This window comes from Canis lupus, chromosome 25 (assembly GCF_003254725.2).
Source record: "Canis lupus dingo isolate Sandy chromosome 25, ASM325472v2, whole genome shotgun sequence".
Lineage (NCBI taxonomy): Eukaryota > Metazoa > Chordata > Mammalia > Carnivora > Canidae > Canis > Canis lupus.
This window is the reverse complement of record NC_064267.1, coordinates 39,864,242-39,890,516: the sequence shown is the minus strand read 5'-3', so window position 1 is coordinate 39,890,516 and position 26,275 is coordinate 39,864,242. Positions and strand designations below refer to the sequence as shown.

At 40.3% G+C, this 26,275-nt stretch overlaps 1 protein-coding gene and 1 long non-coding RNA gene across 21 annotated transcripts in view; one reads left to right on the top strand and one right to left on the bottom strand.

The window, feature by feature from the left end:
- RHBDD1 (rhomboid domain containing 1) overlaps window positions 1–26,275 on the bottom strand; it is a 125,239-nt gene that overhangs the window by 66,603 nt on the left and 32,361 nt on the right. The gene's annotated exons all lie outside the window — the stretch shown is intronic.
- Window positions 807–10,873, top strand: LOC125753601 (uncharacterized). Its single transcript, XR_007405778.1, has 3 exons — window positions 807–1,066; window positions 3,280–3,426; window positions 8,766–10,873. It is a non-coding gene; the product is annotated as an uncharacterized LOC125753601 (long non-coding RNA).

The window sequence follows — 26,275 nt, the reverse complement described above, 5'->3', positions numbered from 1 at the left end:
CCCTAGATGAAGATTATTAACGAGCCCAATCTCTTTTCGTGTGCTACTGCTTTGCAGTGGTGTTTAAACCCACTCCTGGATTCAACTGCCTTCCTGCCAAAATCTGACGGTTGGTCAATTCTTTCAGTTAATGTCCAAGGGTAAAAAACTTTGCCACTCTCCATATGTCTGAAAAGGTCTTTATTTCAGTCTCCTATTCAAATGATAGCTATAGGATCAACTGCTGCTGCCAAGAAATGTAAGCTGGATGGTCATTCATCTGTCTTCTCTCTTGGCTTTTAAGATTTTCTCTTTATTATGGATACACTGTCATTATACCACAGTCACTCTAATTGTAGATTTATTTTATTTATTCTCCTTGAGATTTGCAATGCTTTTCCAATCTGAGGTCTCGTGGTTTTCTACAATTCTGAAAGACCTTCGGCCATTGGTTTTTGTTCTCTGGACCCCAAGAGATGTAGCACTGACACAGAGTGGGGGCTCAATGTGTGTATGTAGAAAAAAAAAAAAACTAAAAAAAAAAAGTTAAAATCAAATTAATGTTGGTACACATTACTTATAAAGGATAGTGATGGTAGAAAAGTTATTTTGAAGCAAAACTAAGATTAAGATATAGGAGATATTATTGTGTGTTATATGTCAAATATATTTCAATAAAGCTGGAAATAAGACGATTGTGGATTTCAGTTATGCAAACTATATGCAGATATTATTAACACCAGTACAGAGTGTTCTTTCCTATCATGCCAGGATAAACTGTTCCTCCCTCCTTTCAGAGGCGACTTGGAAGGTTGAGCTAAGTGGTTATGCAAAACGTTTCTGCTCCCATGTACCACTGTTAAAGAATCAAAAGCTAAAGCTATGATTGAAAGCTGTGACAGGCTATAAAGGTCCTCCTCTGCTAAATGGCAAATTCTTTCCACAGCTGAAGAAGCTGCCATCTCAGGCATAGCTCAGAAAACAGAAAATGTATTACTCTAACACATAATCTCATGGCATATGCCAAGCAAACGATCTCATTAAGGATGTAACTTGATGGAGACACGGCGTTGGACAAGAGAACAAGGTAAGAGGCAGTCACCTAGACGTGGTCTGTCTATTGTATCCTATGTTCCATAATTTCCTCCTGTAAAAGCAGTTATACCAGGCACAGACCGCACTGATCAGAAGTTCCTCACTGTTTGGATCTTAATAAATGATCTTCATAAACTGGCGTTACAAGACGTGGCAAGAAGTTTTCAGGTTTTTGAACATTCATGCCACTAGGAAGGACTTGATAGGATTGCTTCTTCCCAAGATAAATTGTTCTTAAACTGTCTGGTTTCTGTCCTGGCTATTTCTTCAACCACTATGTCATTGTCTTTGGCAATGGCACATTTGGAAGAGACTTGGTCTATATGTTCTTTCTCTTTACCACATTCTCTGGCATCACCCTCCTGCTACCTCTGCTGCAGAAGTAAAAACTAGCCCCCTTCCAATATCATATTCCCTTAAAGGGAGGGATTGCAATATTGGCCATGCAACCTCTAATATTCATGTTGATTTATTAAACATGGCACCAACCTCCAGCCTAGGGCTGGGAGCTGACCACTGACATTTACTTGAGTCCCAGACAAACACAATCTGGAGAAAAACAAGGGTATTGCAAAGGGAGAGGAAAGCCTCTTTTACAAAAGAGCTTCCCAGATAATAGATGATGCCTAGCCATTCTTTGGCTTTCAATTCCATGCCCCTCAGCCTGGCAGCAAGAGAATTTCACGAGCTGGTTCAAGAAGGTAGCATTCATTCATTCATTCATCAAATATTTACTGACGGGTTACTACATAAATAAGACAAACATGGTCACTGCCTCATGGAGCTTCCAATCTGGTGGGAGGGCACATGTGCACGTGTGCACATGGACAAACACATATACACACGCTCTCTAAGGGCAAATTGTGCAAAGTATAAAGAAGTGAGTCTACTTTCCCTAGGGTGGTCTGGGATGGCTCCTTAGTGGCATTTAAAGTGACATCCATATTGGGTGCCTGGGTGGTTCAGTCAGTTAAGCATCTGCCTTCAGCTCAGGTCACCATCTCTGGGCCATGGGATCAAGTCCAACATCTGGCTCCCTTCTCAGCAGGGAGTCTGCTTCTCCCTCTCCTTCTGCACCTCCCTCTGTTTGTGTTTTCTCTCTCTCTTTAATAAATAAACAAAATGAAAAAAATAAAGTGACATCCATAGCATTTGGAGTTTGCATGCTCCGAGGGGAAGAAGAGAAAAGCACATATGTAAGATCTTAGAGGGTGCAAAGAACCTGGTTGGTGTCTTTTAGATGACTGGAGCACAGTGAGGTAGCATAAGGACATTCTAAGGCAGGAGATGAATTTGGAAAGATGGGCAAGAGCCAGATCCTATAGGCCTTATGTGCCATGGAGAGGAATTTGGGTGTGTCCGGACTACAGTGGGAGGCTGCAGAAAAATTTTAAATGGGATCTAGAATTTCTGCAAGTGATCTATTCCGTCTGCTGGGAGAGCAGAGTCTAAGGAGGCAAGAATGGCCCATGCAGCAGATCAGTAAGGAGGCTAATGTAGCTCAGATGAAGAATGATGGCCACTGAGAAGAGGCTGGTAGAAGCAGAGGTGGAGAGAAGTGAGCACAGCCAAGTCTATCCTGGCAGCAGAGATAAAAAAGAACCTGTGGATGGACTCCATGCGGGGGGTGGGGGGGGGGTGGGAAGGAGGAATCTAGGCTGCTGGCCTGTGCTGTGCAACAAGATGGACAGTGGAACTTATTACCAGGATGGGGGGACTGGGAAGAGAAGGCTGGGTGGGGAGAATTCGAGGCTCAGTGCTGATGTGTTTATGGAGAGATGCCTGCATGACAGCTAAATAAAGGCACCTAGGACAGTATTCAGGAAGCAGCTGGGTACTAAGTTAGAAATTGAGGGGAAAGATGGTCCAAAATATAGCTCTCGTATTTCATTTTATTGGGCTTCTAGTATACCTGTATACACTGTATCTTTATGTATGACATAAAACACATTATACACATACAAGGTACATATATGTATCTAAAATAATATGTGAAGGAAATGCATTAAACAGCAACATATAATGTGTGGTAGGGAGGGAGTAACATTCCCCTATTTTCCAAACATCTTAAAATAGTGTTTGAGTAACTGGCATTATTATTTTTCAAATATCAAGGGCACAAAAATTGGGTAAGGCCCTCCTTTAAAGAACGGTATCACTCTCATCAGTGTGGTGGGTAAATCTAAATATTTTTGTTGTTGTTAGGGTAAATCGTGAAGAAAGCTTTCCCCCAATTGGCACCGGCAAGTGTTTTGAAACTAGCACTCCAGATGAAAATCTGTGGCTTTGCAGCATTACTAAGTTTCTTCAGAGTCTGTTGTGGTGACTCAAATTTTCAAAACGAAACGAAAGGTGAGCCAAATTAACTGACAGCAACGGGCAAGTTTTATTTTCCAGGCAAAATAAAGGCACGACAATCCCCTCCCCGACACACACACTTCACTGGGGCCGAGACATGAAAAGAGAGCAGTCCCAGAAGTGAGGCCTATGTTCCTTTCCTTGCCAGACACTTCACAGGACCAGACACATTCTACCCTCCCTACCCCCCATTCCCTATATTCACTGTTTGGTGCACAGCACGTGCCAGAACTGTCTCCACCTGCTCGGCACCATACCGCATGCACCCCAGCCCCTGGGGTGATCCAAGAATGTGTCTGAGAACACGGAGCTGGGGGTCAGAAGACCGGAGACTGAATCCTAGGTCTGAAACACCTTCACAGGACCAATGAGCACCCCCACTGCCTCTCCCAGCTGCCACTGCCTCCGCTCAGGCCTCTCCCTGGTGTCCCTCGCCCTGCTCCAGCCCAGTTCAGGTTCGCTCCTGTGACAAGCATTCTAACCTGCAAGCCTCCTCCAGATGCATATGCCTCTTGGTAGCTCTCCAGTGTTTCTGGAGTAAAATACAAGCAGGCTTGTCGCATCCTCCATGTGCCTCTGTCTGCCTCTTAAGCTTCACTCCTTACTGCCAGCCCCCAGCCCTACTGCACCCTAAGCTTGGGCCATTTGCAAAAGCTATGCTTTTGCCCTTCTTGACTTTGTTGGTAATACTCCCTTTGCCCTCCACTTCACCCAGCTAAGCACTAGCAAAACAGTCTCCCTAATCACACTCTTGGTGTCGCCCTGCTGCATGGTCTAATGGCTCTCAAGCCTGTCATACCCAATGCCCTCTTAAGCCCCAACAGTTTGTTCTGCTCCCTCTGTTTTCTTGAAATGGAATTCACAAACACACATACTTTTAAAAACACAGATACATATGTAAACACAATCTCAACACAATGCCCTAGCTGTAATATAAGGAAAAAAAATTCACAAGTGATACAGTAAAATACCATGAATTGTTTTACACCAGCAGAAGACATAGAAAATGGTCCTCTGCTTGCCCCTATGTATGGAATCTGCATGAAGGTAAGAATAATAAATGCAGGCAGATACAGATGGGCTTTTTGTGACTCAAATACCACATGCAGGGTTCCATCAGTGACACGATTTCATGTGAGGGAAAATAACTTTTTGATTCCAAAAAAAAGCAAAGTACAATTTTCCCTTAAGTTACATTTACAATTCAATTTACGATTTTCCTGGAAAAGTCATTGTATATTAAATCCATGCCAAAAAGAAAAAAAACAGAACACAAATCTTTGTGTTTATATGAAAAGCACAATTAGGTTTTAGATTCGGATAATCATAAACAGCTTGTTCACCTACATAAATGTTCTCACAACAGAACTGGGGATGGGGAAGTTATGCAGGATCATTCCTGTAGGGGACTGTCCTGCCTGGTGTGGGGCAGTTAGTACCTTTGGCCCCTGCACACCAAATGCCAGCAGCACCCCCGGCTAATCATTATGACAACAAAACACAACCCTGCAAATTTCCAAAATCCTTCCTGGGTACTAAGCCATCTATCCCAGTGGAAGCCACTGGCTTAGCACACAGCAAATGCTTATTAAATGTTTGCTGAATAGATGCCTTTTAATCATTAGGCCTCAAAAATATTTCTTTTCAAAGTACTTCCCATGTGACCATACTATGCACAAATTCCACGGATTCCAAGTAAATCTACAACATATTGAACTGATACGCAAGAAAACTTCCCACCATGACTGAAATGCACATGGGGAGTTAGAATATTTGAAAGAGGCCATGATCACTTCCACATTGCACTGTGGTAGAATGAATGCAACTTGGCACGTGAAAAATGCTCTGCCATCTGCTATTACTATAGACAAAAATATTTCTGGATACCACATGAATGATTATTTGCACATCACCTCCAGAAAGTAAATATAAAATGAAAGAGAAGTTGGATTGTTTATAGCCTGATTTTAACATGTGCTACTGTTATGAAGCAAAGAGACGTTCCTGTGAGCTCAGCCTTATGGAGGGGTTTGCAGAAGCAGTGTGGATACCTGGAAATCCCACAGCCCTTTGATAGCAGGGCTCTCTGAGATTGCAGGAAGAGACTGGCATAAGTGATTTGGATGACCAGGGGTACACGAGGAAGAAAGGGCGGCAGGGGATGATCTCAACTATGAACTGGGGAAATGACTTCTACATGTTCCTCGAAGACACCATAACATGAGTGGATGCACTGCCCTTGGCAGCAAGGAGTCTAGATCCACTGTTTTTCAACCCTGGCTGGACATTAGACTCTCTTAAACAGGTTTTAAAAGTTACAGCTCCTTGGACTGCACCCCCAGAAATTCTTCAAAATTGTTCTAGAAGTAGGACCCTGACATTGCTTTGTTTGGTTACTTTCTGGTTTTGTTAATTCCCTAGGTGATTCTAATGTGTTGAGGTCTGCTGATCTTAAGCCAAAATTCAAATTCTAATGGTGAGATTATAGCTGCCATAGCAGGTCAATAAAGAAAAACATTTTGAGTATAGGCAATACTCTTTACCCTACAAATTACCCCAGAGAAGTGACATCTGTTTCCCTTCTTGGTAAGTTGGTCTTAATGTATTCTACTGTAATGCTGCAAGACTGAATTTTCAGTTATACTTACTTCAAAAGATTTACAAGTTCTTTGGACTTATAAAAACATGATAATTCAGCTAGTGTACCCACACATCCAAGAAAGTCACATACACATGGCCAAAGATGACAATGGTAAAGAGTTAAGGTAATTCCCGAATCCCTAGACTCAACACAAAGACTAGGAAACAAAACTAGATCATAAAGTTAGCCTATAATTTCAAAAAATTAAATTCTACTTGTGGTTAAATCTGGTCTGAATCAAAATTCTGACTGTGAACGCCCCACCTACTATATGACTCAGAGACCTGGGCGTGCCATTGATAACACATATTGCTTCTGCAACAGCTTTGTTGGTATGCCTGCAAGGCACAGTTAATGTTATACAAGAGCACGGAATCACCAGCAACACAGTTCTGTAAACAGTCTAGCAGAGGAGAGTCTGTTTATGCAATGCAACCTGCTCGGCCGAACATCCGTGGAAACCATGAGACCCATATAAGCTCATCTCAGAGCACTGCCATGGTCAAAGAAGCAGTCACACTTCCAATGGAGGTCCAAGGCAGGTGGATATCTCCTCACTTCCCTTCCTTGTAGCTCATCCACAAGCAGAGGCACCTATACTTGGCCAACGAGATATACCTTGCATCTAATCTTGACAATCTAGTGATAGGAGTGCAGCAAAGCAGCATTCAGGGTTCATTCAGTTCTCTCAGGTATTTCCAGCAAAGTGCTTTGGTATTCTCTACAATCTAGAAGATGATAGTCTTCCAATTATTCCCCTGGTGGTAAAGTTTGCCAGAGCAGATTTCCAAGGTGTTCAACCAAGAATCTCAACTTGTGGGTTCCAGGTATATATATGGGAGCTGAAAAGATAGGCTGCTCTATTTTCTCTAGAATTGCCCTTATCTCTGATTCTTGGTATTCATACCTTTCACAATCCTTTCTTCCTGCACATGGCTGGGACCTGTGACTTGCTTCTAAATAGCATAGAACATGCCACTTCCACTATTGTGTTACGTAAGATGATAATTTCTACCTTCCTAACAGACTCCATTTTGCTGACCTTAATGTATGAAACTCCCATACTGTGAGCTAACCTATGGGGCAATTCCAGTGGCAAGGAACTGAGGATGCCCCTGGCTGACAGATGACAGCACAGCTCTTAACCTAACAACCCAGAGGAACTGTGTTCTTTGATGAGCCACATGGTTTGGAAGCAGATCCTTCCCAGGTCAAACCTTCAGATGAGATCTTAGTGCTGGCTGACACCTTTGTTGCAGTCTTGTGAGAAATCCTGCAGCCTGAGGCCCACATAAGCCATGCCTAGCCTCCTGCCCTATGAACACCATGAGATAATAAGTGTGTATTCTCTTAAGCTACTACACTTGATATCACTTATTACAGGGCAATAAATAACACAGAAGCCAACACAGGAAAAGACAAAATTCTGATGCCCTTGCTTACACACCCAAATTCCACCATACTTCATGTCTCTGAAACCCTGAAATTTTAGTTATGTAAGCCAGTAGAGGTCCTTTCTTCTGATCAAATTAGTTTGGCCTGGGCTTCTTGAAACCATAACCAGAAGAATCTCAAAGGAAGTGGACAAAGATGACCGAGGCAATGTAGAACCAACCGAGCTCAAAGTCTGAAGGGAAATTGTGCTGTACACTATCTCAGTTCCAGTATAAGCAAAGACTCCAGGTGGAGTGGGGGACTGATGATCCTACTAACAGAGTCAAAAGAATGTTTCCACACTGAAGAATTATTAACCCAGACGTTCAAGTTACTGAACTCATTCTCAGAACCTACACCCTTATATTAGATACAGCTCCAATCCGCATGTGCAGGAGATAATAATAATGACACAAGAATTAAAAGAGAAAATACATATAAAAGCATTCCATATAATGTCTGACATATTGTAGGTATTAAGCAAAATGTGAGAAAAAATTCAAACATCTCACTTTTTTAACTGAGAAACACTATTTGCTATCTCTATTAAGGCGCTCCCTAAAACTCAGACACCTTATTGAGTAAGCTATTAGCACATACTTCCAAGGGAGGTGCAGGACTCCCATAGCTCTGGAAGACTTTGACATGCTCTGACTAGCTTCAGTTATTCTTGTACTCACAGAAGAAAACTCAGAGGCACTGAAGTGGTGGTAGCTCTTCCGGGCTTTCCTCATGGTATCCTTTTAATTCTCTCAGAAAGCCCATAAGACATGTATTATTGGTCCCATTTTATATATGAGGAGCTGAGATTTAGAGAAGTAAAAAAAAACCTTGGCCAAGGGCGCCAAGGTTATGAAATTGAGAGCCAGGAGAAAGTGGGAGTGGAAATCAATAAATGTGTGCAGAAAGGCAGTCTCAAGAATGGGTCCAACCCCAGGAGGCCCAGACTGATGGATACACCTTCTACCTGTCATTGCCCCACTCACACATCTGAGAAAGTTTAAGTAGGATGCAATGAAGAACAGGGAACAGACTCCAAAAGTATGACTAGGAACCATGTAACTGTTCATGTGACACAAGACTAGCAGTACTATGAGCCACGTTTTGACCCTCAAAGCACTTCTTTAAAAAAATAATCTACTCTGATTCCTAATTTGCATTCCTCAATGAACCTCTTCAAAAGAGTGTGTGCCTTCTTCAAATCTACTGAAAGGTCTATTTCACCAGGTGATTTTAATTTCCTTTTCTGTTTTCTAAGATCTTTTGCTGGCCATTCCCCATCCAGTCTTCTTTTTACCATCAATCCTGAGCTGCACCTTAAGAAAACTCCATTGACATTAATATGCAAAAATTTATGAAACCCAGACTGAGTGGGGGACCTTGAGCCATCATTAAAGACGAAGCTCTCAGAGGAAGATCTTGCAACAATACGGATCGCACGCAGAACACCTCTCTCATTAGGCAGTCCACCTCCACCCATATTAGGAACAACAGCGCTGATGAATTCTTCCAGACTGAATGCGGGGAACAAGTCAGTCTGTGTAGCACTTGAACTACACTGCAAACAATGTGTGTCAAACAGTGTATAATCAGCGTGCTCAAGATGCCTGATGGCAATCACAGGCAGTGTATGCAGAGAGACACCAGAGTGGAATTTATGAATTTTAAATGAACTTTTACTGTTTCTTACATCAAATCTTTAAAATTGCTGCTACAATGAAAAAACCTTCAACTTAACATTCCAAGACAGGTGTTCCTGCCATTCCTGTGTCTCCCGTGTTACTGTAACCCTCCATTCTCTGTGGCTATGACTCAGTTGGATCCTAATCCCTGCAAATATACCTTAAATCTTTTTACCATGAAAGTGATTTTATGGGATCCCTGGGTGGCGCAGCGGTTTGGCGCCTGCCTTTGGCCCAGGGTGTGATTCTGGAGACCCAGGATCGAATCCCATGTCAGGCTCCCAGTGCATGGAGCCTGCTTCTCCCTCTGCCTATGTCTCTGCCTCTCTCTCTCTCTCTCTCTCTCTCTTTCTCTCTCTCTCTCTCTGTGACTATCATAAATAAATAAAAAAATTTTTTAAAAAAAGTGATTTTATTCCGAACTCTGAGAATCTCAGATTAGAGATTTGGTAACTCCTGGATGTGAATAATACCTCTATGATTAGTACAAAATACCCAAGTGAAGAAAACAAAACCAAAGAACACTCATAATGATGGACGAAGAAGAGCATTTTTCTGCCTTCAGAAAAGCCACAATTCTTTGTCGGCAAGTTCTGCGCATTCCATCCAGGTAAACAAGGTTAGCTGTGTCACTCCTTAGAAAAAGAAACTGGAGACAGGAAGATGAGGAGAAAAATAAGTTTTGAGTAATGAGTCTATGAGAAATGTGGCTAAGATTCATAATAGTCCATGATCCCTACTTTTTCACACAATGAACTGTTGAGGAAGGGGGCTCTTCTGAGCGAACCATCCTCCCAGTCCATTCTACCCTCCTTCCTCATTCAGCAGCTCACAGGAAGGAGGAAGAGGGTGGGAGGCTGCCGTGAGTCACCACTGAGTTAGATAAACCAGACAAGGCTTGCTCCTAGAAACCTATTTCACCGTAAGTACATATGTAGTATCTCTGCCAAAATGACTCTAAGGTGATTCTCTAATTGGAAGGGAAAAACGCAAAACACTAGTAACAGCAAATTTCATCAACGCTATACATTGGTTATTAGTAAAAAAGAGGGATCGGATCATGTTCATTTTTAATTTATAGACTTTACTTCTACATTCAGTACAAAAGAGAACTGCAAATTTATAAAGTCATTTTTCTGCTGCCTGCATAAGTACTGAATTATTTAAAACTCGTTTGAAAAACACACACACACCTGACAGTTTTTAAAATACTGTTTGACAACAGCATTTTCAACATCTATAAAAAATATGTGCTACCAAAGCAGATTCTGTACACACTGTCTTTCATTAGCAAGTCCTCAGATATTTTTACCCACCAGTGTATCACACTTCACAAAATCACTTGAGAGAAACGGGGGTGGGGGAGAAATGTGACCCTTTGTTCAGAGTTCACATCACTTGGTATACACCATTCGGTGAACCTAGGCCACCCTCAAAGTAAAATTAACTGGTTCATCAAAACCTGCAGTGTCAGTTCTGCTGGGAAATCCTCCCTCCGAATTTACAGGATCGAGGTCCTGGATAAAATGACATTACAAATGAGTGTTCTCTAAGTAAGAGCTCATCAAAGAAACTCCATGACTGTGGATGCAACAGTGACGCAGCAGTTAGAATACATCAGAGAAACTCAACGACTTACAAAACTGTATATTAAATATTGCTTGGATCACAAAATCTCCCTGTTCTCTCGTAGAGATTTGGTTTTAATAATGCTGGTACAAAACGGTCACGAACACACACACACACACACACACACACACACACGGAAACCTGGTAATCTCTTAAACCAAAAAACGGTATTTCCCCTCAAACATGCATCCTTCCAGAAGTGGAGCTAGCTTCCTCCACGCCTGTGCTTCCATTCCCTTTTGTCCTATCTGCTGTTTCAGGTCATTCTAATTCTCTGAGTTACACCTGTCACCGGCTTGCCTACTTCATTTGTCCTTTCAAAGGAAAGACTCCTCAATGATCAATTCTTTTTCCCTTTTTGGTTTATTACATTTTGTTTCACTCATTACAAATTTGTAATTTGTAATGTCATTTTATCAGTACCTTCTTCTTCTTCTAACAGTTTATTTGTTGTTTGTAGCTTCTGAGATTGAAGGCTTAAGTTATTTACTTAGTAAACTTTCTTTTTTTTAATTTTTATTTATTTATGATAGTCACACAGAGAGAGAGAGAGAGATAGAGAGAGAGAGGCAGAGACATAGGCAGAGGGAGAAGCAGGCTCCATGCACCGGGAGCCCGACGTGGGATTCGATCCTGGGTCTCCAGGATCACGCCCTGGGCCAAAGGCAGGAGCTAAACCGCTGTGCCACCCAGGGATCCCTATTTACTTAGTAAACTTTCTTACCGTATTTTTAAAAAAAACACTTCACAGTTTGCCATGGCCCCCAGGTTTGATTCGGAGTGTCCCTACTGTTCATTCATCAAGTTCTTTTTAAAAATTCCTCTTAACTCAGGGAGTTAAATTTCCAAGTGATTAGGATTATTGGGGTTGAATACTCCTTTGGCTCATATTCAGTTTTTTAAGTCTTTATTATTACTTTGTGATCAGAGAAGTTGTACTACAAAAGCTCCCTGTTTCTGGAGGTGACTGAAAGCGCCCCAGCAGCCTCCTAGATGACTCGTGTCTCATGCAGGCACCTGCGGTCTCTGGGGGGACAAGAGGCAGGGTGCAACCCTGTTCTCACCTGGGTGTTGAGCAGCCTTTTCAGCTGGTCTTCCCTTTTCTCGCATTTGGATGCTAGACTTTGCCTGAGTACAGTGCACAAACTCTGTACTCAGATTTTCGATCTGACTTTACTGCCCACCCTATACTTCTGGGCTTCGGGCAATTAACTCGGCTGTTTATACTTTGCCTTTATCTTTCATTGGGCCAGCCGCCCCACGCTCTGCCTTTATTCTATAAACACACATTTTACTGAATAACTATGATGTGCGAGGCACCATCTCAGACACTGAGGATAAGCTGTGAATGGGACAGATGATATTCCTGCCCTCTTGGAACTTATAGGAGACAAGCAAGTTAAGATCGATGACAGTCTGAAGATACTCATGAAAATATGCTACTATATATTTATATTTTAGTAACTCCTTTTTGCTATTTTAAATGATGCATGCTCACTATAGAGAACTGGGGTGGGGGGGGAAGATAAAGGAAAAAAATGATAAACAATTCCATGACTTTAAGTTAAACAGTAATACTATTATGTACTTTTTTCTGGTCCTTTTTGTGACTATTCTTTGGGGAAAAAATTGAAATCATATTATACATAATACACTGCATTCTACTTTCTACTCTTACCTTGAGGATTTTCAAAATGAATTCTAATATTTCCAAAATTTAATTCCATTAAAACAACCTCTGAACATCCCACTTTAAGGGCTATATAATAATCTACTGCATGATTTATTAAATTATTCACTTGCTATTGAGCATTTAAGTGGTTTCCAACTTTCCAATACTTCATGACAATAAGTACGCTTATGTTGGATCTTTTTCTGCATTTCTGGTTATTTATAACTTGGGCAGGTTCCTAGACAGTTACTGAATTAAAGGGTATAAACTTTTTACAGCTCTTGATACAGATCATCACATTACCTTTCAGAAAGTTTGTACCAATATGCAAACCCATCGGAAGTTTATGTATACTCCCATTTCACCAAATCCTCAATAGTGATAATTTTTAAATCTAATTTAACAAGTAAAATAGCTTATTATTTTAATTTGCTTTTATTTGGTTAACAATGTACGTTATACAATTATTAGCCACTGATTGATGTTTTCTTCTGTCAACTATTGATGAACTTTTTTAATTTGCCTGTATTTTTCTTTTTTTTTTTTAAGATTTCATTTATTTATTCATAAGAGACACAGAGAGAGAGGGAGACACAGGCAGAGGAAGAAGCAGGCTCCATGTGGGGAGCTGATGTGGGACTCGATCCCGGGACTCCAGGATCATGCCCTGGGCTGAAGGCAGGTGCCAAACCGCTAAGCCACCCAGGGATCCCCCTGCCTGTATTTTTCCTGCAGTATTCTTCATCACAATAAAATGATCCTCTTTTTCCTAATTTATGCCTTTCTTGCTTTTCATTTTGACACATAACCTATTAGGTTCTGGAAAAAAAAATTGTTGCTTTGCCTTCATTTGAGATTATGTTCATTGCTTTTATGCTTAGAAACTTTCTCTGGACTCAAGAACTGAAAAACTTCCTTCACATATTCTTAGACAATTTTTTCATATTTTTAAAAATTCTAAACATAATTATAAGAAATTTGTCTTAAAGTAGTTACTACTTTTACTCTTTTACTCTTCCAAGTAGTTAAAAAATTATTCAAGTACCATTAGCCAAATAACACTATTTTCCCTACTGATTTTTTTAATTTATTTTTTATTGGTGTTCAATTTACCAACATACAGAATAACCCCAGTGCCCGTCACCCATTCACTCCCACCCCCTGCCCTCCTCCCCTTCTACCACCCCTAGTTCGTTTCCCAGAGTTAGCAGTCGTTCTGTCTCCCTTTCTGATATTTCCCACACATTTCTTCTCCCTTCCCTTATATTCCCTTTCACTATTATTTATATTCCCCAAATGAATGAGAACATATAATGTTTGTCCTTCGGCCATACCACCCTGAACGCGCCCAATCTCGTCTGATCTCGGAAGCTAAGCAGGGTCGGGCCTGGTTAGTACTTGGATGGGAGTCCCTACTGATTTTTGATGGTATCTTTATTATGTTTGTGGCCTACCTTGGTCCTAAAAAGATGTAGGGAAAAAAAAAAGTGTGTCTTAGAATCAAGGAACTATGCTGATATAAATAATAGAGGGGACATATATTGCTAGAAATAAAACTTGTTTATTTGATCTGTGTGTTATAAATGACTACAAAATTAAAACACTCTCCTTTTGAATTCAGAGGGGAACAATGTCCATTTAAAGAGAGATAAATTAGAATCAAATTATTTTATCTCTCACATAAGCTAATGAGAAGCCAACTTTAAAATGGAAGGAGCCTGCAGCCTGTTCTCAGCTGGTTATCACAGAATAATTGATGCACTAATGATTTCAATTCATAGCTCCGACTGTCTTCATTTTGCATAATTTGAACCAAACCTGAATGTAAATGGAAAACAGTCCTCTTGCCTATTTAACTCCCATGACTTTTAACTAAAAATCACTTAAGACTGCAGAAGAGGAAGGGGGAAATTAGCAAATGTAAAGAACTTTCTATTTAAAAGCATTCCTTCCTATACAGAACTGGGAAGATTTCAGTAAATACATTAGAAATCTCCAGAGATGTGATTTATCATCTTATTAGTTGAGAGTGAATATTTAATTGTATAACATTTATCTCCAATAGCAACTCCTGAAAAAAATTCCAAGCAGGCCAAAGTGCATTCTAAATACTCCCAAGGGAAATAGATGTGCTTCATGGAGTCCACTATTTTTTTTTTTTTTTGATGAAAAAAATACTAGTAAAAAGAAAATCAAGTCAAAATAATTGCTACATTTGGTAATTTTGAGATTAAAAACACCCTTTTTTGATAAGACATGTTACAAGACACACCTATTGATATCACCTTTAAAGCACAGAATATATAACTTTTCAATTTTAAAAAAATAATACCTTTTAAAATAACCCCCAGTCATCATTACCTGAGACATCCAGTACAATGAACCCATGTCTTGCACCTGTCACCAAGTCACCAGAATTAATCATTAACAAGCCTGGTTAGTTAAGCACAGATTAGGTAGGTGCCACAATCCGCACACCCACAATTACATCACAGCATGATGGCCAATTAGTTTCAACCTGGGTAGTGAGCCTTATTCCAGACAACTCTATGTTCACCTGGAAAACCAGCTGCTTCCTTATTTCTACCTACTGCTCTTCTCTGTTATTCAGAGCCAGCCAATTGGGTAAAGCAGGCCCCAAACAAGGTCTAATTTACAGACAGCAGGCATCTTCTATGCTGGTGCACTCTGGTTGGGAGGGAAATTTCTCATACTCCCCTCTGTGATGACGTATACATTTTAAAATGGAACCACAGGAGGACTGTCCAATTACAGAAAACAACATGGGTTCGTACACCTAAATTAAAACTTACCTAGAAATCATGTTTGCGGCTAGCTGAACGCTGCTTCTGATTCACATGAGGGCAAATGAAAGGAAGTCCATGCTTAAACACACAGACATTTAAGAATAATATTTTATAGCTCTTCCTTAAAAATTAAAAAAAAAAAAAAACTGTCACAGCCAAGAGGAACTGTTATGGACTTAATTTTATCCCCACCCAAATTCATATGCTGAACCCCTAACTCTCAACAAGATAGTATTTGGAGATGAGGCCTTTTGGAGGTAGTTTGGATGAGGTCATGCAGGTGGGGCCCGTATGCTGGCATTAGTGCCCTTAGATGACAAGACACCACGGGATAAGCTTGCATCCCTCTCTTGTTCTCTTTCTCTCTACTATGTGAGGGCACAGAGGAAGGTAGCCATCCACAAGCCAGGAAGGGATTCTGCACCAGAAACCGGCCATGCTAGCATCCTGATCTTGGAGGTCTAGCCTCTAGAACTGTAAGAATATAAATTTCTATTGTTTAAGCCATACAGTCTATGGTATTTTGTCATGGTAGCTCATACTAACACAGGTGTCTAAGCAGATATGAAGACTAAATGTTATATAGCATCCCAGATGAGATTTTAGAATATAAAAGGACATCAGGAAAGTGTGAATAAAGTATGGAGTTTAGTTAATAATGTGTCAATACTGGCTCATTAATTTTAAGAAATATACCATGCTAATTTTAAGATGTCAAAATTAGCTGAAAATGGGTGTGTATTATATGGGAACTTTCTGTAGAGCTTCACAATTATTCTGCAAATCTAAAGACATTTTAAAAAATAAATTTTATTTAAAATACGTAAGTAAACAGAAACTGTCTTCAATCTTCCTCCCCAAACAGTCCATCATGTTTTTGTTGTAAAAAACACTTTCTGTTCTTAGCTATGGTTTAGAATATATCTTTATCCATTAATATCAACAAGAAAGAAATTCCCCCATAAACACTGTCTATGGGGGCGCCTGGATGGCTCAGTTGTTTAAGTGCCCAACTGTTGATTTCAGCCCAGGTCATGCTCTAAGTCATCCAATAGAGCCCTGAGTCAGGCTCTGAGCTCAGCATGGAGTCTGCCTGAGATATTCTCTCTCTCTCTCTCCTTCTATCCCCCCAACTCCCCAACTCATGCTCTCTAAATAAATAAATACAATCTTAAATAATTAAACCGAAAAACCCACTGCCTCTCATTATTTATAGAATAAAAGATTATACTGTGTACTTAAGGTCTTTTAATATATAACCTAATAAGAACTGCACGGTATTTAATATCACACAGCTCCTTGAAAATATGTAAGGGACACACACAAATCACACACAATGAAATACAACTTACTGAAAGGGAACTGACAAGTTGTCCTATTTCACTAATAAAGAAACTGTAGATCACAGCAATGGAATGATTTTTGTTATGTATCAAATTTTCAAAAAAAGGAAAAACTAAAGAGAACATCCTGGCTGGCTAGGAAGTGGTCACTTTTTTACACTATGGGTGGACCACCAACCAGACTAAACTCAACAGAAAGCCAGTTGGTAACATGTACAAAAAGCCATGAAAATAACTCAAACCCTGAACTCATTCATTCTACTTTTGGGAATCGACTCTGAGGATGTATTCAGGCCTGGGAGCCAAGACTTGCAAATAGTGCGTTGACAGACAACCTCACTTGTAATTTGAATGATTAGGTGGTAAAATCAGTGTGTAAAATTAGTGAGTGAGAAACCAAACTCAAGGAACCACAACAGGAATCCCAACGCGGCCATTAAGACTGTGGTTTTTGGAGAAACTGTGCTTACAAGTTGAAGGAAGAAGTGGGAAATAATATAACTGGGTGTGAGGGCAGCACTGGGTGATAGCAGAAGTTTTCTCCGCATGGCAGACCATGGGCAATCTGTTTTCTTCATCGTACGTTTACATGTTGTCAATGTTTCCTCCAATGAATGTGCAGATAATCAGAAGATCAGCAACTGAGAAATTAGATTACACTTCCACTTAGCTGCTGTGCTTTTTTTTTTTTCCAGTTCCATTGTTTATGTAATCTAACCAGTTTTTAAAAGAAAAATCTTATACAAATCTCTTAGGAAAGAATTACCTAAAGAAAACTCAGGAGTCAGATGAAATGGTCTTTTATGTTTTCTCAAAGCCTCCTGCGCAGCTCCAAGCTCATTTGGTCCAGCTGGTCCAGGGCAGGGCTGCATCTCTCCGCCATCCATGGGCTTGGACTCCAGAGCTGAAGAGATGATTTATATACCTCCCTTTCCCTCAAGAAGTTCCAATTCTAGTGGCAGGGAAAGGTCTCTGCCTCGAGGTTTCTCATTCTCTTCTCATAAAACCTAACTCCAGGGAATTGTTGCTTTGGTTCAGTACTGCTCTCACCTTGAGTTCTATTCAACTATAAGCCCTCCTGGGAGACAAATTAACTAACTCTTTCATATGATTCATATAGCTTTCCTTTATGGGAGCCTGTAAAGAGGGGAAGGAGTAAGTGAATAAATGGACATCCAAGGAAAGCAGAAGAAAAATTTCCCCTACTTTGCAAAAATCTGCTCGGGACAGTCCTGGAATGTTGATTCAAACTGCTCTCCTTAATAGGCTGTGAAAACATGTTTCCATGAAATAAAACAGAAGGTGAGTATCAATGCTATAAACATTTGTCTTCCAAGCTTATTAGAAAAATGCAACAGCCCCAGTAGATAAAAACAAAAGATGTGAGTATATGTTATAAAGAAAACATCAACGCTTCAGGAAATGTTCATCCTGGACAATGAATAAACAGATTTGTATATGCACACATATCCATATACATATGTTAACACAAACACGCACCAAACAACTTGGCAACATCATATTATACCTACTAAAAAAGTCCGTGTTTTAAATAATGATCCTGAATGCAGGTCAATTGCAGACAAAAATGATATAAGAAATTGGCATAACTTCTTGAAAATAACTTAACCCACCCTTGCAAAACATGGATCCCTCTCTCCTTTCAGTGAGCTGCTTAAACACCACCCCAACCCTAAAGGGACCATGGTTTTTCCTTGGGCTTATTCATCAGGCCATTTTTGAAGGAGCTTTCTCTCCCCAGTACAATTAATTTGGGTATTGCTGGAATTACTTATTTGTCACTTGCTCGTTTATACAAACCCCCAATGTATATCTTGACCCTATAGCCATTTGGGTCTGTTTTATTTTCTTCTAAGCTGTTGGAAATACTTCCACATTTAAGCAGTTTAGAAAGCATTGCTATGCTTTCATTTGGGAAAAAGTGTTAACTCTAATACCTCATCTTCTGCTTTGCTCTTAATAACCCCTTTTCCGATTTTCAAAAGATTTTATTAATAATGTTGTTTATGACTGAACAACTGTTATTAGCATATTCAGTTTAGGTGAACTCTACATCTTGTTAGCACATATTTCCATATACAGACAGCTATCTTGAGAGCTGGCACAGCCTTTACCAAGCCTCGTGAACAAACAATACTCGTTCTAATAAAAGATGGATAAATTAGTAGAAATCTGTGACCATGGCCTGTTCTTCTGATTGCCACTGATGTTCTGGCAGTTTCTTACCACTGAGGACTATAAATGGCAGTGTTCCTAAACATATACATTTGGCTCTAGTTTAAGCAACTAGTAGCTGGCTTTAAAGCAGGACCTCAGGCAGCAGGGGTGGCTGAGCGGTTTAGTGCCACCTCCAGTCCAGGTCGTGATCCTGGAGACCCGGGATCGAGTCCCCTGTCAGGCTTCCTGCATTGAGCCTGCTTCTCCCTCTGCCTGTGTCTCTGCCTCTCTCTCTGTGTCTCTCATGAATAAATAAATAAAATCTTAAAAAAAAATAGCAGGAATCTCTTGAAACCTGTATAGGGTCCAACAGTAAAAATACATTTTCGATTTGACCCAGCTCACATACAGCTAAAACTAAAATTCCTTGAGATAGTACTTATCCTTACTGTATTCAACACTAATAGCTCTATTCTACATCCCCTCCTTCCTTCTTTTCTTTCTGAATACCAGCTGTGACCAGCTAAATTGATTTGGGGATCTCTTAAAGGATTAGAACCCACAGTTGAAAACCACTTCTTTAAAGCCCTGTAACGGCTGGGTGATGCTGCTATGACTCGGGGAATCACAGTGTCTGGGTGTGGATGTGCCCTACACTGCTGGCCTTTGCTCTCTTTTGCTCCCCTCCAATCTCTGCCACTCCTCAAACACTGTCCTTTGTACTCATTGCTCTTCATTCTACTTTCTGCCTTTACATGGAACTCATTGTTGTCATGACAGCTTCTGCAGAGCAGACCTGCCCAAATGCAGTGGCATAAAACAAACATTTTCTTTAACTCACATTCAGAAATTCAGAAAGAGCACGGAGGGGTGGACAGTGTGTACTCTACAACATAGAGGCTAAGTTGATTCATGGCTGTCTCTACAGGCCATCCACTCCCATGGCACATGGCACTTTCTCATGATGGAATTGGGGGAGCTGGACTTCTTATGTGGATTCCAGGGCCAAGTATTTCAGGTCACCAGGCAAGAAACATGCTACTTCAGAAGTAATGAGGCACTTCTGCAGCCATCTACTGATTACAGTGGGTCACAAATTCCCCCATTCAAGGGGAGGTGAACTAGACCCCACTTCCTGATGGTGGAGTGGCCAAATTCTAGAAAAACATGGGTCAGGAGATGGTGTTAAGAGTTATGTTCAAAACAGTAATTCCTCTCCTCACTCTAATTCCGAGGCAGTGATCTAATAATCTGTTATTTAGGTAGACCCACATGGTGTCAACTAGCACTTCAAACATAATGTAGCCAAGCTAATCACTGTCCTCTTCTTCGTGTTCCCTATCTCAGTACAACTGGTGGGAGAAAAATCCCTATGTTGTATTTTAGACAAATATGCCTGAAGCGACTTATCACAAATTGCATGTAGATGGAAGGAGAGAACTCAACGTAGCTTGGAAGCTCCATGCAGTCTAAGGGATTCTGTCCATATGGAACATAGGCAGGTTTTATAGTCAGTCTCTGGAATTAGACAAGTAGCCATTCTTCTTCGGACAAAGAGCTGACAGCTCACATTGACAGATGTTACATAGCAGTTTTGGTGGTTACGTCTATTTTCACACATCCCCACCATGTTCCTCCCTCTCCAATCCCTGAGTGCATGAAGCATCCCTGGAAAAGATTCTACTTGTCCAAGTTCTACATCACCATCTTTCCTTTCATATAAGCTATGAAACCTTCAAGTGGCTAGACAGGCAGCATGAGAGTTAAGAATGGCAGTTCTCAAGGTGTGCTCTGTGGATCTTTAACCTTTAAGAAAGTACTACTCGCCAAGTTTTGGTATGGTGCAAAGAAGAATGTCCACAGTTATCTCAAGAAGCTATTCAACTGCTCCCTCCTAACCTTTCCAAGCAGGCATCTGTGTGAGGCCAAACTGTCTTTCACCAAAATGACATAGCTCAACAGATTAACTGGGGGAGCAAACATAGGAGTCAGATTTTTTTTCCTATTAAGTTCATCATCAGTGAGTTTTGCAAAAATGTTTATTGTCATTCATTTCCCCTTTTGTGGTATAGAACATATACTTATTTTCCATAAAAAAATATTATTAAATGTGGACTCATACTGGGTTAGGCTTACTATTATTATCTTAAATGAACTGTTATTAGTAAGTGAAGTTATGATTTAAAGTGAATTATTATGAACAGTGATTTTTAAAAAAATTCTCAGTTTTAATTTCCAATGTGATCAAGACTGATACATATAATCCACATAAACCAAAGCCCTTTGGGGTCATCAATAATTTTTAAGACTCTAAGTTGGTCTAATGACCAAAAAGTTTAAGAACCACTGGTTTAGGGTAAGAATTCACAGACTTGATTGCTGAAGCTTAACTTCACTAATGATCTCATATATTAGCTGGCATTTGACTAACTTTAATAAGGTATTTATAAACGTTCATGCCTCAGTTTCCTTACCTCCTGAGAGAAGTAATTAATTACTCCTCCCTTGCAAAGTAGGTGTCAGGAAGACAGTAGATAACAGATACAAGCTTATGATGGTGGTGGGCAGGTGGGAAGTCACACACACACACACAAAAGTCACTATTACTATGCCCATGGACCATCGAATTGGCCTCAGCAACCTCTCCTCCATCTGCTCCCTCTTGTTCTTTTCTCTCAGCCCCTGCCATGGTTACAATCTTCAGTTTCTTCTCTAGTCTAGGTCAACATTTTACTAGACTCCTCCCGCCAAATCTAAAGACAATTCTTGGTCTTCTCCCCAAAGCCACAAGTCAGTTCATGGCTGTACCTCCTTAGAAACCAAAGCCATCTCCCTGGCAAAGTGAGAATTCCTGAACCTGCCAGCCAATTCAGTAACCAAGACCCTCTCTGAAGTGGCCTCATCCCCACTCTAGAGCCTGGTGTTTATAAATCATACCTTGTTCTGGAGAGACTGCTTCATGCTAGTGCTAAACAAAAGGGTGCCATCATTAAATATATTGGGGAAACTCAATAGTTACACCCTCATTTTTTTCTTTCTGAAGGACTTGCTCGAACCATTCAGGTGTTCATGTGTCCTGTGGCCACTAAACTGGAACACAGAACACACGTGTGCAGTCTGCTGACCAGGAACCTTGCTACAGGGATGTCTCAAAACCTAGTGTTTAAAAGGACACATGTGAGGGAACACTGCTAGCCTTATCTTCCAGTGTTTGTGGGCAGATTCTTTACTATTTCCTAAATTTGCCATGCGTCCTGGGTGTTGTTCTTTCTATTCCCGTGGCAAAGAGAGGTCTACCTATTATCTCCCAACACTCAACGCACATACACCTGCCTCTCTGCAAAGCCACCTAATTTCTCAAATCAGGGTTAATTATCCTCCTTTTCTGTTCCTCTGCTTTTAATGACCTAAAATTCCTGCCTTCTGATGTCTCAGTTAGTTGTTGGTATGTGTGTCTTTCACTAAATTGTGAAGTTGTGGGAGGGGGGCAGCAAAAGATAGAATATTGATTCAGGTCAATACTTAACAAGAACCCCAACAGCAGAGGCACAAAAGAAACACTCTGTCTTTACTCAATATTTAGTCCAAAATTGCTCAAGATTACTCCCTCCTTAGAGTTGAATGAGATATCAAGTTCTAAAACAATGAGATCTTGGCCCATCTTATTAACTGAAAAAAGTAGTAAAATTAAAATACTTGACAGATATCATAAAGGAATCCAACAGAAGATATCAGACCAAAAGCAACCACAGAAACTACAGGTCACTTCAATGATTGTATTAGCGTTCTCAAGAAAAACAGACTCCAACAGCATGGATGGATACATGATTTCCTTAGCTCTTTTATATATGATTTATGTGTTTATATTTACATGTAATTTATATCAAATTTATTATAAAGAGTTGGCTCACATGATTATGCAAGCTGAGAAGTCCTATGATCTGCCATTTGCAGGCTAGAGATGCAGGAAAGCCAGTGGTATAAATTCTAAATTGAGTCTGAAAGCCTGAGGACCAGGGATACCGATGGTGTAAGTCCCAGCCCAAGGGCAAAAGACTGAAGCCTCAGCCCAAATAGGCAGACAGAAGGAAAAGGGTTCACTGTCCCTCCACGTTTTTGTTCTATTCAGTTCCTCCAGGACTGGATGATGTCCATCCACAATGAACTTAAGTTCATTCAACCATAAATATTTATTCAATGTCTACTATGTGTCAGGCAAATGAAGAAGATACAAAGACGAGCAAAAAAAGTTCTTAGTCTCAAGAAACTCCTAGCCTAGAGAAGGAGGGGTGGAAAAGGATAAATTATAAGGGAGAGTGCTTATGGTAGAGAAATCTACAAATACTATTGGAACAAGAATAAAGAATTAATTCTGCCTGGAAGAATCAGGGAAGGCAACATAGAATAGGTTATTATTTGACTTGATTTTGAAAGTAACCAGGAATTTACAAGGAGAAAAGAATAAAGGGTATGCCAAAGAAAGGGAAAGGAGATGCACTGCCAGAGGCCAAGACACATGTGGTCGGTATTTTGAGTTTGAGTCTTCACCACCTTCTCTACCCATCTTTGATAGTGTAGTAGGTCAAATAATGACTCCTTGAAATATATCTATGTCCCAATCTAAGTTAAAGACTCTGAGATGGAGTGATTATGCTGCATTTTCAGACTGAGTCCTAAGTGCAGTCCCAGGGACCTTCTAAAAGGGAGGCAGAGGGAAACTGGACACAGGTAGAAAGGAAAAGGCCATGTGGTTTTGGTGGCTTTTGGGTGATGTGCTCACAAGCCAAGGAATGCTAGAAGCCACTAGAAGCTGAAAGAGATAATAACAGATTTCCCCCAGAGAAAGAAGAGCCCTGCCAATGCCTTGATTTTGCCCAGAGTTACTGATTTTGGACACTTACCTTCGGAACTCATGAAAGCATAAATTTCCATTATTATAAGTCACCACATTTGTGGCAATTTGTTACAGCAGCAATAAAAGGCTAATACAGATGTTGGCTATCTGTCTCTGGTATCATTTCCTGACATCCATGGAAGATTCCAGAATAATCTTACTCTCTTCATCTCTACCCCCCTCTCTAATAATTACCCTGGGTGATTTCACTGCCCATGTAGATCATCCATGCAACACCCTAACCTTACTACCCCTTAAGCTCTTTGACAATAATGAGCCACCATTCCTCTAGTTTCACACCTATACAGACATGCTTACCAATAAAAACTCCAACAGCCTGTCTTCTATCAATTCCTAGTCTCAAACCTCTCTCCATTTCCAAACTTGACAAAACCTCTTATGTCTTAACCCATCCATTTGCCCACCACATTCAGGCCTTCCCTCTCCTTCCCATACAGGCATCACTGCAACAACCCTTTTAACAGAACTCACAGGTGAATCTGCCAACGAGCTCACAGAGCAACAGGCCTCTCACTTGCCAGGGATCCTTCAGAGCATGAAAGAAATCCCAGCAATGTGTTCATAGGGTCATATGGTTCTGTAAAATTTGTGAAGTGGGATATCTTAACCACACTGGTTAAAATTGCTATCCCTGTGCACTCTAACTTCCACTCTATCACATTTCCTCCCATGTCAGGTGGCACTGGTGTAGCCACAGTTAGTTTTTGGATTCAACTAAAGGGAAGCTGAGTTGAACCTATATTTAGTTTGGATTCAGTGGGGTTTATTTACATGGTTCGTGGTCATTTTTGTGCAGATTAAGTCCCTGCTAGTTACGTAGTACACAAATGGCTTCAGGAAAGCCTCTTAATGCCCTTTCAGCATCTCTAACCTTAATTGTAACTAGAGGCAGAGAGGCAGAAGTCCTATGGCACTCTCAAGTGTCCTGGGGCAGCGAGCACTGGTAATATAGTCATCATGCTACTGTCACAGCCCTGTGTCTGGAAAATTCTCCCAATCGCCAAACATGCAAAACTATTAATGGGGGGAATTCAGTTCCCACTAATACACAGTGAAAACAGCCATGAAAGAGAAGGTCTCTTCTGCCAAGAATCTACTCGGTAACACGGCATATGCAATCATAAATGAGCTACCCATCTTCCATCTCTTTCTTGAGAATCATGCAAAATCAACTTTATTGGAATTCCTGTGTTTGCAGCTCTCAAAAATATTTTCAAATCATATCAAAAGCTGTAAACAGAAGAATAAAAAGGTTCTTAGAGTTCTGGTAATCCAATTAATGAAGAGCATTAGTATTTAAATTTCTTGTTGATTTGGCACAAAACATTAGCATCAGTGAAGAAAATGTGAATCTCCTACCAAGCCACTAAAGATCAGTGACAACACTCAAATCAAAGTACACTGGGTATTGGTCACTGCATAAGTAATCTTAAAAAGCCTTGAAATTCTACAGCTTGTATGTAAAAACATTTTGATGGAGATTTTTTCCAAATCAGAAAGCAATGCTAAAAATTTACATAAGCTGTAAAAAGAGCTCTCCTAAACTTTCAATAAAAAATTAATTTTGATGCACTGTGCTCTTCTCTCTCTACAGAACTGCTATTGCCAAATTACTGTCAGATGAAGAAGAGATCAAAAGCACTCAGCCAAGCCTGGGGGGAAATATTATAAAGGGAGTTAATAGAATATTACATTACTTTCACGGATTTTGTAATGTTTATAGTATTTGTTAGTTCCTTAAAATCTGTAAATTTGTCATGCTTTGTATTGTCATTTAAAATTGTTACTTTTGTTTCCAATTTTGTATTTTTTGTTTCTTAAAAAGAACTCACAAAACTGAATTGCTTCAAGTTTACAAAACTAAGTCTTCCCTTGACAGAACATTGGTCTTTCTCAGTGCCTTGCCTTTGGGACTTTAACCTCTAACCCTGGATGAACCCCACCTAACAAATGAAGGAGGAATGATAGTGTCAGAAAACCATTCTTTCCTGCTACTCCTGAAATAAGCAAATCAGACAAGTGTCATCACTGGCATATACTGAACCATAAGGTAGAAGGTTATTAACAAGCTATCTGCATGATGTCCAGTTATCACCTCACAGATTACTTTCCTAATGCAACGGGATGGATGTATCCTTACATACAATGAAGACTATCCTAATTGACTGAACTTAGAATTGCTAATAGAGGGACAATGAGGCATTATGTCTCTCCTGTAACGGTGCAAGTCGGTATTGCATAGCCTAATGGCATCACTACTATGACGACGTACTCTTGTCAACAACCTGTTTTAATTCTGAATGTAATTAAACCTTTGTGCCTACCTTCCAGCCTACAGAAATGCAGGGGGTAGAAGAAGGTGTTAAGGAACGCTACAAGTAAACAAGAAGAGAAATCTAGAAACTGGAACATTCTACAAAACCTAGTCTCTTCGCAATTTTTCCATGAGTTCTCTCTCAATGTCATAGAAAAATAAAAAGCTAGAAGGACTGCCTTAGGAGTAAAAGGGGACAAAGAAATATAATCAAATGTGTGAACTTTA